This window comes from Habropoda laboriosa, unplaced genomic scaffold, assembly GCF_001263275.1.
Source record: "Habropoda laboriosa isolate 0110345459 unplaced genomic scaffold, ASM126327v1 scaffold423, whole genome shotgun sequence".
NCBI lineage: Eukaryota > Metazoa > Arthropoda > Insecta > Hymenoptera > Apidae > Habropoda > Habropoda laboriosa.
The window spans coordinates 417,194-431,177 of record NW_017100606.1 but is presented as its reverse complement, the minus strand read 5'-3'; the positions used below and the strand labels follow the sequence as shown (position 1 = coordinate 431,177).

Below are 13,984 nucleotides of genomic sequence, written 5' to 3'. Positions count from 1 at the left end.
GGCCAAAATGGCCGAAATTTTGATTGAATTTTCGTGAAACTTTTTCAGTAAGACCGCACGCACGTTTTCCCAGTACGACGCATGTGTTTCAAGAGCGATTGACACAGCATCCACGCTACTGGATCACACGTGAGACACTGACCGACCAGAGACAGAGAACGCAGACACGAGGTAGAGGTAAGCCACACCGCAATTGGTCGGGTTGGGTGGTGGAAGAGAGTATATTCGCAGGGTACTGGGAAAGAAGGAGACGGTGTATAAATGTGAGCAGGGTGGGAAGTAGGAATAAGCAGGTAGTGGGAGTTGAATAGTAACTGGTTGCGTATATGAGTCTTAAAAGCAGGTATCCACGTGGCCGGTGCTTCTAATGTGGGGTCCATTTGAACATCAGAAGACTTTTGTGTTCCTTCTGACCTTTTTCTTTTTCTTTCTTCAAATCTCCCACAATGTTTGCAACTTTGTGGTAACTGTGAATTTGCCGATGAATGAAAAGTTTCCGTGACCCATATTTTTTTGTACATACGAGGGTCGTTCAATAAGTAAAAAGATAAAGAGCTCTAGTTGAAAAAATATCTAAATAACAAGTGTAATATTTTCTAAATCATATGTTGGCTTCCTGTCCTCAATTTAAAACAGTATTTGAGTATACATACAAAATATTGAAAAAAATTAGGTTGAATGGTTCAGATTCGTCTTATAATCCAGATCTTGCTAGGTCAGATTCTTTTTTTATTTAACTCCCCTTCTGTGCAATCAAGTTTGACAGTAACGAGGAAGTGAAAATAAATGTGCAAAACTGACTCAGACTTCGAGATAAAAAATTCATTGCTCTGGCATACAAATGTTAGTAGAGCATTGGGATAATTCCAGCAGGGGATTATGTTGAGAAATAGGTAAATTGTGAGATTCGTTGAATAAACTACATTAAAGCAACAGCCGTTTGTCTCTTTAATTATTAAATGACCCTGGTGCAAAGTGATGATGGTTTATTTCAAGCTTTGATTTCAGAAAAATTGTTAAGTAAGATTGGCTTGGTGTTTCTGTGTTAGGTACATCTACACGATCTTCGAGTTTCTGAATCTTAGGAATATTAATGATTGTGTTGCTTTTTTATCTTCTTGTTTTATCAATTCTTTTAAAAGGGGTATTGATTAAAATGTTACTCTTGTCATCGAAAGCCAAACTGTACCCACTAAACGGTAGACATGATCTCGTCAATTATTTCTGAGCCTTCCAGACAAATCTTCAAATTTTAAATGCTTTCGATTTAACGAAGTACAATACCAAAAGTTATAACTTTTTAATTAAGTTTCAAACGACCTACGTTTATATAACATTTTTTTCTTATTTATACCCATAGAACATGCTGACAAAGTTTGGTCGGAAAAAATTGGGACACCCTGTATACGATAAAACTTCTAAGTATCTATTTTCATAAAGTGTCGTGACAAAAATAAGATCCCAACAGTGTGTTATTGATTATACCACACCAAACATTGTCACGAAATTGAGTTTGAAAATGAGTTTTGTTGTAGGTCGTTGAACTTGTCTCGGCAACGTTTTCATGTAATATAAAAGGAATTATAACTGTCAATTAAAAAAAATTCGTGCTATCGATATTACACGAAAACCATTGCAAATTTCCAAAATCTATTTAAGCCATCTAATTCTACATAAAAAATAATTAAACTTTGTCCTCTTCGATTTTCTTTATAAATCTACCACTTGCGAGAAAAACGTTGGAAAGGAACACCCTGTATATTTTTACCGATGTACATATGAGCCGTTCACAGGCCAAAGTGGTTAACTCCACTTTTTAAATTTTTTCTTTAAATTTTTCCTTAAATTTTTATATTTAAAATAAGTTTCCTTAGTAATTAGGCTTAACACCACTAAATGACAAAAATTTGTGTAGCCGTAAATAATTTATTTCAGAAGCCAATGTGATTAACTTCATAAAGTAAATCGTTGCAATAATGTAATTCAAACGCTTGTAAGAATTTAGCTAAGTAATTTTTGAATGCAACGGTATAAAAAATATTAACACTAATACTTAATGTATTAGGTCATCCCATAAGTTCATGCCGAAAGCGAAAAATATTTTAATGAAAATCCAAGAAAATTCTATAGCGACGACATAATGGTCTTACAAAAAAAAAAAAAAATTGTGGAATAAGAAGGGGCTTACATTTTTTTTTCTTAATCAAATTTAAAGATTCGTCTGAAATATTGATCTAAATTACAAAATTCGACACGAACTTATGGGATGACCTAATATATAATTTCATCAATTTTCTCTACTTTTTATTTTGTCGAGTTAACCGATTTGCCAAATGAGCGGCTCATATGACTAACTTTGTCGAAGAAATGTTATTTAAATCATATATGCAATACTTTCTCTACGAGCATACTTGGTGTCCTAAAAACTTTTGAACGGCAGTGTATGTATGGACGCGTGCGTCAGTAATTACATATACGGTAGAGAAAAAGCATGCCAGAGATTAACCACGTTGCATTTTATCCACAAATTAGACTCCAACCAGTCGCTAACATACGTAAAATTAATTAAAATATTATCAACTAGCAATAACATTAATTAATAAAGGAGCGGAGGATAGCCGAGAAAGAAGGCGAGGATTACAACTTATCGTTCAGAAATTGCGCGTTACGTGGGTGCATTGCCTTCCTCTGCGCATTTTTCATATTCCCGTGTTCCTTCGTAACGATCAGCTGACGTCCTACCGTCAATAAACCTTCCACGCGAATGCACACTAACTGCGATAATTAACCGGGAATATTGCTCAAGCTAATAAAAGTTGCAATTGTCTGTATGGATCGTGCCGCGGAAAAAATGATCACACTTTAAAATCCGCCTGGTCATATATGCGTGGCAGTTAATTGGCAGTTCGCCTCTAAAATCGTACATGGAGGAATTTCAAATGCATGTTTGCAACTATGGTACAATTCTGCATATTTGATTGGTCCATAAGTTCCCGCGGTTTTTCCAGGTTTTCGTTCCCTTGGCTCATATCCATGAACCAAATTTTTACACTTTTCGCATTGTCTTTAAATGGCGGAGCAGTGTTTGACGAGAACGGTGCATCTTCTCGACTAAATTCACCAGCTGATTGTCATTACGAAGCAGAGCTTCCGAACGCTCCTCATCGAAGTAAAATGGTCGAATGTGACTCGTCGTTTATGGAAAAATTGACTATCTTTGTACTGTTCTGTTGGGAACATAACTTTTTCCGTAGACGGTACAAATGTTACGAGCGGCTTCAGGAACTTTGGAACCACGATTAAACTTATGAAGTAAAATACGTCGAAGATGCTCATTTTCGTTTATCTGACACTTCATAGTTTTTGAACAAAAAACTTGCTATTATTTACACGAAGTGTTACATTGTAACAACGCTTTATGATGCGACCCTAGGCGCGAAGAAAGCCAACTTAGAATTAAGGTTTAATTCTAAGGAACCCGTAACACAATAAGTTTATGAAGCCACCGGCCATCGGTTACCTTCTACGATGTTTTAAACTTAAGTAATATACTTCTTTATTTTCGGCTTAATGCCGTTTCTATTTTTTATTGTAATTTTGCATGCTTAGTAAGATCAAGGCGCTTCATAAAGTTATTACCTGTTACGGTCGAGGGACGCGGAAATTCCCGGACGTCACCCGAGGTTCCCATGCTGGTGACTCTAGCACATGGGGATCCAATAGAAGGATAGCAACCCCTTCCGGGCCTATTTCCAGAAGACCACAAGAACCAATCCGCGTTCCTCACCCCCGCCAAAAAAATTGTATATAAGATATAAATTAAGCAAAACGAAAAACACAAGTCATATACACCAGTACACTTTCAACAAAAAACACGTATCTCGGTAAAAATTGTAATACCGCGCTGCAACCACACTACTTATAATATTAAATTGAGTGACGGGGTAACTGTAGTTATATCTCGCATCAAACCCACAAATATTCAAGCTTCCATTAATTTACCGCTTGAAGCGTATTGAGTAGAGTTTAAAATAAAACAGATAAATACTACGTACGCGCTGAACACGAAGAAAACAAAAGCTCATGCGCTTTTGAGAAAAGCTCAAATCTAATCACATACATATGTCACATAGCCGATAAGCAAATGTTATGGATTTCATTCCATAATAAGCTAGTATTTGACGAATATAATACTTGATGAATTTTGAAGAACCACTACGCGTAAATTGCCCAATGTCATATTTTTAACACGATTATGTATTGTTATGTTGGTTCTAAACATGTCAATTTTAACTGAACGAAGAGTAGCAGTCACCCGTATAATTTTATTTAAGTTCATTAATGAAAAAATCGACTGTTTACATCTACTGGATCGTCTTAATTCCTACGAACCACCCATATTACTCGAGCACTTATAAATAGTATTCTCTGTGTCCCTTGTAAACGTGGAAAAGCTGAAATGTAAACGAAACGAACTATGTTTCTTTCTCGATTCGTAATCCGTTTCAAAAAGTTTCTTGCATAAAGTGCACGAGGGTAACATAGATACACAAAAGACATTGTAACGTAGTTACACAATGTAATTATTTTCGTTTGGTATGAAACATCCAAGATGTCTGGACTGTGCTGCTATATGTTTTAAATTTTTATCGCAGGCTCAGATTACAATTTTCTTCGCGATTTCCATCGATTGTAATTTTTTCAAAATTTTTTGCACACGTCATCGAGTAAACTAATTCTTCTAACTTCTCGAAACAAAACTCCAGTCGTTTGGTCCAATTTAAAAAACAGTTATACTGTTCTAAAGTGTGCCCGAATATTAATTCGAGTAACTGTACATATATCGAAGTTTAACTCTTTGAAATAAAATAAATCGTTAATGTAACTTTCCATTCTTCTTCGTTTATGCGAAGGTCGAGTTGGCGTTGTTCAATATTTGCACAAAGACGTGGCACTCTACGTTGATTGGCAGTTAATTTATCAAATAAGTAATTGTTTACAAAAGTCAAATATTGATTACTTGCTGCATCAGAGACGAATGTTCGTTTAGGTCGAATATTGTGAGCTGTACACTAGTATGAAAATAGTATGTAAAAATGTTTTTTTGAAACTTCTTCAAAGACAGCGAAAGAAGGTGACAATCGCGGTGACAATTTAGGTAATTAGGTTTTATAGAGAAAGATGAACAATACGAAATAGTTTGAATCTCATTCACTACGATTCTATTTGCTTCTTTAATGTACAATGCATCTGAGTGCACACTCGTTGCTAATATGCAAATAATGAAAACACAGGACATAGATTTGATATCGAATTCATTATCTCTATTGCACAAGTACATGCTTTGCTTTGTTGACGGTGAGTGAAAGAAGTACTTGCTACTAAGACATCTTATCAAGAAACCACACCCATGTTTTATGATTGTTTTCTCGATCCTTCTTTCAACCTGCTGTCTAAATATCGTATCTACACTACCGGCCAAAAGTTTCGAATCACCTCCCACTTTTCATCAATATTAGAGATCTGCTGCTAATTTTTTATAGATTTCAAGTTTATCTCAATTCTACATTTATCAATTTATCTCGTATCAATTGATTCGGATGATAAAAAATTCTCAAAGTCGCTGATTTTTTTCTGCAAATTTTTCTGTAAATTGCAACACTCAGTGATTCCAAACTTTTGGCCGGTAGTGTATATCCGGGGTACCTGTATCTTTAACGCAACAATTTATGACTGATTTGCGCTGTGCTCTTTCACATTTACAATAATGTTTATCCAAACACATGCAGCCTAGTTTACGAAGTTAATTACAATGTTTTCAGGAAATTCTTTTCAGGTAACCACACTTGACAAAAATTCTTGCAAAAGTCCAATACGATTGAAATGGGATTAAAGCAAAGAATAATACACTACAGATAAAAAGTTTGCAAGTAGTATGATTTTCTTAGAATATAGTGCTAAAACGTGGTAGCGAGCAAATTGGTTATTTATGGTTCGTTTTATATGATATGCAATTAGAGCAATGAAGTACCACACAATGAGCTCAATTATAGTACCTCCTACGCTGGTAGTTATAAATTTGTGTTACGGGGATGAATCAGATAGAAGAGCCAACAAGAGATGTCCATGGAGATTTAGAACTGTTTATAAGAATCTTGAAATGCAGTTAATACATAATTACTTGGAGAACTCGTCTGATCAATAGCAAGAATCTGTAATGAGATTATAATGATATATATTATACATTACCACGATTTTCATTGTAAAATAGCTCAACAAATAAATAATACTGTTTAATGTTACATCAAGGAAAGCTTAAAGTCGTGAAAACCATTATTGCTTCCAAAAATTTGATCGGTTGTATACAGGATGGGGCTGAAACTTTGTTCACCTGGAATATTTCCGTTATTTGTAATAATGTGGAAAAATGTTATATACAAAATTTTGAGGCGTCATCTCTATTTTTTTATCCCTGTGTGATAGCCGCTGTTGTGGCGATTGAACGATAGTATTCGTGAATCGTTTTTATCACACAGTGATAGAAAACACTCCACTTAAAAAAATTGCGACGATCTTGAAATCTCCTCTACGCCTTCACCTACGTGAAAAATATTCACGTCACATTATGTCACCTTCCGTATCATGCAAGTTTTGTATGCAACGATTTTTCATATTATTGCAAATAAGGGAAATATTCCTGGTGGACAAAGTTTTTGCCTCACCCTGTACAGTCTGTTCCACAAGAGCGTGGACGCGATATCTCTGTGAAAATTAGTTCTTTCTGTAAAAAATTTTATATACATCGAAACTACGTCTAATAAACTAATACGCGTTCAATTAACAGCGTGTCCAATCTCCACCATTAGCGATTATTGCCTGACAACGTCTAGGTATACTTTCGACCAATTTCTTGGTACATGAGAGTGATAGAGACCTCCATGTTTCTCGAATGGATGTTTAACGCGTCTTTGGACAATTGGATTTTCATAAACAGACCAGGCACATCTGATACTTCAAGCCGAAAAAGATGCTTCATCGCTGAATACACCACTCCAATCGCGATCAACTTTTTCGTGTGCCCACGCCAGCCGACTTTCGTCGTGCTTCCTTGAAAGCAACGGTTTCGATAATGTACTGCTCCATCAAACATTATTTTCTGTCAAGCGACCTTTTAATGTCAAAATCCCTATATTTATGCCCTGTTTACCAAAACTGCTTGCCCTTTACGCAAGCAAAATGTTGGATTCCTTGAAAATAGCCGGAAGATCACTTTATCTTCCCTTTTCGTGGTACCAATCTCGATCAGGGAGGTCATCGACACATTCAGTTCCTTTATATCGTTGTATCTACTTATTAACGAATTCACGAGATTAATGCATATATTTTTCTGCATTTTTAACACTCATTTTTCGCCCTTTTGGGTGATAACACAAGAAGACTGCCTCGAAACGTGTGGCGTACACGGCACTCATCTCGAAAAGGTCCGTATTTCTCAGTAACAAAAACGATACCAAGAGATTTAAAGCTAATGCGTAACAGAGGGAACTTCATATTTTTATGCTAACACGATCTCTCCCTCAATTGCCCTCAAGTTTCGAAAATATCGCGTCCACGCTTTTGTGGAACAGACTGTATATTCTGTACGATAAATTATAATAGAACGATGGGAGAAATTGTTTTGCGTAATTCTTTGCCATGAACTCCTGTAATCGTATCGATTAATGTTAATCACTGCAATTGGCAGGTATTTGTAGGGCACAGTGCCGCTGTAATAATCAGAACGGAACCGTACGAATGGTTTTCTACTAGAATTTTCCCGCAACAGCCGCAGCACATCCCATTCGGGTTGGTTCTGAGGTATCGCGTATATTTCCAATTTATTAAAGCGAAATCGTTAAAGGCGACAAGTTGACTATAACGTATACAGTGAATGAGTCACTCTCATAAGAGTGGACTCTCCGTGAAATAGAAATAGATTGCGATGGACCGGCTCGGACGGTCAGAGATGCGATGCTAGCCGCCGGTTCCGGTTTGGTTGATGACTCTTTTAAAAACAACACGTATAACTCAAACAAAGTTCCGTGAAAAAACACGAATAGAAAGAATGATAGATTTGTGTACGAAAATAAATTCACATTTTCCTTTGCATCTACTGCTCCTGTGTTCAGTGAAGTTTCTCATCTTGCAGATTATGTATATCTTCTCTGATAAAATTCAAGTTTTTAATAACACTGAGGTGACTGTTAAATTTACCACAATAAAGACGTTATTGCGAAGTCAAATTAATATTTTCGAAAATAATTTTGAACTGCGGAATATAATTAATGCCTTTAGGTTTGTTATTCGCGTAATACTCGAATTAGCGAAAATTCTAGCATTATTTCATCGACGCTGACGTGAAATATTTTATGCGAATATGTGAAAGAATTAAAGAAGTTTTTTAACATGTTCAACTCATGGTATAATATTAATATTTAAAGCTACACCTTGAGCTGGCGTTGTATGACAAGATCACGTTTATTAAGCGTCAAAAGTTCACGTTAATTAAGCAGGAGTTGGCACAACTCCAGCGTGTGAGACATGAAATTTTCGTCATTTTCATTATCTACCTTAGTAAGAAGTTTTTTAACGAATCGAGAAGAGATACGCTGTAAAAATGAGTTCAAAGTTCTGCTAAATTAGAATATCTTGAAACATTCTACGAAATACAGTATTTGCGTAACATTCACAAATCTTAGGTAAAGACTAATGTGTTTGTTTAGAGAATATTTAAATTTTTACAAGAAAACTTTTTATTCGTACAATTTGTTTCTGAATTGATTGCATTTCTATCGTACTGTTCAAAAGATAAAATTTATTTCTTTAAATTTCTGCAAGATTATTACTTTCGGTATATCGAATATTAATTAAATCACTTAATGACAACAATTTACTTCATAAAATATACGATTAAAAAACTCGTTTGCTATCTCCATTTGCAGTCACTTTTGTGACAGTGAACTTCGAATTCACCACTCTGAGTATTGCAAATCTTATTTGAAAACAATAAATTGTTTAATTGGTATAGCTGCTAATTTAACTGAAAATAGTACGATTTAAGTTAGAAGAAAAAACTAACCAATTCCTAAAGGTTTTTTATTATAATGAAATAAGAAAATACGAGAATTTCAGTTTCTATCAAGCAAAGTAATGATTTACAGTCGAGTAATGGATGTTTGCTCTTTCACTTGCTTCTATTGTCCTTTGGTGTTATGTTTCAGTAATAAAGTAACTAGCTCAAGGCTGATCAATTCTTGAAAAAGGAATTCATCGCGATGCCCTTAATTGAATACCACAGATTATGCTTAATTAACTTGACCTTGCCGCGCAACACCTTTGAACCTTTACTAGTACGTTAATACGTGTAACATTATTTCAATGTTCGATTTCAACAGTTTACACTATGTACACAAAATACAGCAAACATAATAGAATATTTGCAATTACGTGAGATTGTTATTTACAGAAATTGCAGTCTACTTTTTGCTTTACTTAATAGAATTATATAGGGTGCGCCGCTTAACTTGAACATATTGCATATATTGTTTCAAAAATTGCTGTTACTCGTTGCTGTCTAACGAGACTTGTAAATGTATATCAGAGATTTAATTTAATTTAGAGAATTCTATTTTATTATATTAAATTGTATTTAAAAAAGATTGCAAAGAAATTTTATTTCACTACAGTAGAGAATTGTATAAAAATATGTATTAAACATATTAGATGATTATGACGAGGTAAAACTATTCATGATGATAGGTAGTGGGTAAATGAAATAAACTGAAGTGATACTGAATTCTCAACTTTATGTTACACGAAGGAAATTTTCGAGAAATGAACTAAACGAACAAGGTACAATATTTAAAAATTCACAAGCAAATAATTTAAATACTAAATACACTTTTACATTTTTCGTTTATTTCAAAATTGTAAACAAACCAAATCGGGGAGTTAATTTTGCCCCACTCTGTATTATGACTAAATAGTTTCTTATGCATTTCAAAATACATTTAATAATGTATATGAAATATATTGCTTCATCAATAATTAATAGATATTCTAGTAAATACTGGCAGCGAATGTCAAGTTTGGTAATTGATTATTCATTTATTGCCAAATCTCTCTGTATTAATACGGCTGAAAGTCCGATAATCGGATGAAATGCGGAGCCGGGTCACGTCTGACCCATCATAAGATTTGTTTGTCTGTAAGTATTGACATACATCAGAGAGTCAATTGTTTCCGTCAGATTTTTATCTAAATGCATTAAAATACATTTCTCAGTAAAAAAAAAGGAATAGAAATGATTTTGTTTGTTACCGTGATATTATTTCTCGGTTGGAAGATATCACGATGGATGTTTCCCTATTGGTTGTTTAGTTTTAGGTTAAACTTCGTTGTTCGTTTTTTTTTTAATATGTACACACCGTACACGCTCTGCTTCTTTCCGTACATGTTCTGGTTTCGGGCTTGCGAAAGCTACCTTTATACATCTTTTTGTAGCTGCTAATGCGGAAAAAGGGCCAATCAACGCCTTTCCTAGAAAAAGGCCTCTTTCGCGAACCCTTATTGGCAGGTAGATAGAAGCGATGCAAGTCAACGGTGGGGGTGATCGGTCGCGTGGTTCGTGTTGAGGACACGACAGATTTTGAAATTTCCTCTGCACCTCTACGCACGTAAAAAGTATTTACATCGCATCATCCGTATCCTGCAAGTTCTATTGTATATTTTTCCGTATTATTAAAAACAGCGGAAATATTCCAGGTGGACAAAGTTTCTGCCCCACCTTCCATTTACACGTGAATAATACGGGTCACAGATGACCCAGCTACAGGTCACTGCTGAATCGCGTAAACACGATATCGCTCGTGTTGAAGCGATGCTAACGACACTGTAAGAGTAGCCTTTAATTAGTATAATTTCAACACCTAACGATGATTTCACGAGCCATACAGAATGGAGGTACAAAAAAGTTAATAAACGAGTGCTCGGTTTCAGAGAAATCAACAGTTTCCTGTTTGTCCTGAAAAAAAGCTTCCAGAGATATGGTTTTTTTCAGTGTACGAGTCAGATGTGTCGCAGAAGTAGCTTTAAACCATAAACTGACGTGTAGATCGCGTGCTGCATGCAGGAGCCTTAGTGGAAAGCACGTGATCTGAGTTTCGCGCTTTATCGTACACACGCGTTACGTTTGGCCACGTGCGTATGTATACCTACATATATATACATATAACCGCGTGGCACCGAGCACAGACTCAACCACGGTGCTTTAATTATAGATCAGGGAGCCCTTCTTCTTTCCTTCGTCTACCCTCGACACCGCGAAATTGGAAAGGCAACGACGACTCGCGCTCGTTCCTCTCAAACCGAGGGTAGTGAAACTTCCCCGAAGAGTTTACGAAAAATTTCTTCAAAAAGTTTCGTTTAAACGGTTTCGTACCAGCATACCAATGTGCACTGTCGTTTAGAAATATTAGGACATCTATTATGTTCGTACACAAAGTACTGTGTGGTTTAAATTAAATTTTCCCGCCAAAGTTAGCACCATACGAGTCGTTTATTTTGAAAGTGCAAGAAAGAGGCAAGCGCAATTTTTTAAGAAAATGAAGTTAGTGATAACAATCGATAGAACTTAATATGATCTTTTTATCTGTAAACAGTCTATGGTCGAAACGAAAAATGGACTTGCCCCACTTTCAAAATAAAGGGCTCATCAATAAAAATACATTATGGGGATTGAATATAATCAAAAATATTGGCGATATGAAAAATTGATGTATTTTAGGGAGCTCACTTTTCGGCGTAATTTAATTTTCTGTACGCGAAGATGTCGAAGTCATTTTCAGGTCATCTAATTTTTTTTAAACAGAACTGTATATTTTTCAATAAACTAATTGTTAGTAAAGTGCACACACAATACCGATGACCGGTAAATAAACTTTCACAGAGAATACGTTGAACGTATAATTACATATTAAATACCATGCCTGCTAAGATGAATGCCTAACTTCCAAATATTAATATTCGATATCACGTCATCGTGGACGTTGAAAAAGTTTGCGAAAGACTACTTAAAAGAACTTTATTTTAAAATGTTCCATAAGTTTAGTAGGTCGTTGAAGAGTTAAATAATGTGTTCGATAACTTTGTGAGGCTCCTTTCGTGAGGGGAACTTTCAATACGGTTCAACGTCGGAGAAGCTATTAAGTGAAATGAATTTTACTTCATAATCTTCAACAGGAGTCGCTTTTTATAATATACAGGCTAGGGCAGAAACTTTGTCCACCTGGAATATTTCCGTTATTCATAATAACATGGAAAAATGTTATAGAAGAGGACATAATGTGATGTGAATATTTTTTACGTGGGTGAAAACATAGAAGAGAAAACATCCCATTTAAAAAAATAGAAATGACCTAGAAATCTCATCTACGCCTCCATCAATGTAAAAAGTATTTACATCACATTATATCCCCCTCAATATCATGCAACTTTTGTATGTAACATTTTTCCATATTATTACGAATGACGGAAATATTCCAGGTGGATGAAGTTTTTAAAGTTATAACTCGGTTGTTATTGAAGATAGAAACAAATTGTAGAGGAACAGCTGAACAATGGGATGAAGAGTGAAAAAAGCGTGTAGGAAAATGTTTATACATCGTTCAAAATTAGAGTAACCTCGCTTCGCGCATGGGGCGTGCCTAAGGCAGGGCTAGAACGTCCAAACCCCCACTTAACCGCCTACGTTTCTCTCCGTCTTACCCTCTGCTACGCTCTCTGTACCTATGCGCAGAACGGACGAGAATCGGTCCGAGAGCGAGGTTACTCTTATTTTGAACGATGTATAGAATGCAATGGTGGAACATTTACTCTACATGCTGGAAAGAGAGGTGAATATTTCGAAAAATATTGAGTTTTTCAGGATTGCACCCTAATACTTTTTCATTCAGAATAGCACGAGGAACCGATTCATGCAAAAAAAAAAAAAAAAATAGTCAGAGTAGCATTTCAAAAACGAGTGCATTTGCACTTTACAACTGCATCGATGCACAGCTTATTGAACCATGCAAAACTTTCCTGTACAATTTTTTTCTACCTTCAATACCAACCTAGTTATAACTCGTAGGTACACCCTGTATAAAGTGTCACTTTATTTTTAACAATTCCCTAAAATATCTCCGCGTACATAATTATTATCAAATAATTTCATCCTGAAAATTACCCTTGTCTCCACTGTTACGGAGCGAGCACAGTTGGTTGAAAATAAAATTCGCTAACTGCGAGGCTAAACGGGACGCTTCAATCATAAACTCAGTCTCCGGCCGAGCCATTTAGGATATCAAGCAATGGTGAAGTGCTGACTGTACTTATGAAAATGGGAAATGGGCTCGTTAAAGAGCAACCGTACAAAGTTACCAATTTACGTCATCTTAGTTCATCATGTTTGAACGAATTGTACAATTACCAAGGGAAGTATTGTACAAATATTAGAAAGACCAACGTAAAATAAATTTCGCGAAATTAAGAAGTGAAACGTAGAAAATACAAGTTTATTTCATTTCTTTATTCTGCTTATGATGTAATTGTAAGTGTTCCCAACTGTTCCTTAACCTTTCTTATAATTTTTCTTGAAAATTAATACTTTAAGTAGAAAATTAGGAACTTTACGTTGTAATCGTTACGCTAATCCGCCCTGCGTTTACTGGAGATTATGCAAACAAGAAACACGAAGAGGTAGTATCCTGACAATGAGTGGTGCAACGCGACTTCGTGAATCTATCCGAATGTGACGCAGCTCGTTATCACTCACAGGGAACGCTATTCAACTGACGGTAAAATCGCACAGATTTTTTTTGTATAGATCGGAAGTATATGCCACAAAGGTCACGAAAATGTAAAATAAAAATGCTACCAAAGGCTGGTCTGGCTTTGAGAGATCAAC

At 35.5% G+C, this 13,984-nt stretch overlaps 1 protein-coding gene across 1 annotated transcript in view; it reads right to left on the bottom strand.

The window, feature by feature from the left end:
* Positions 1 to 13,984, bottom strand: part of LOC108576714 (protein sickie) — a 334,182-nt gene that overhangs the window by 307,445 nt on the left and 12,753 nt on the right. The window lies entirely within an intron of this gene.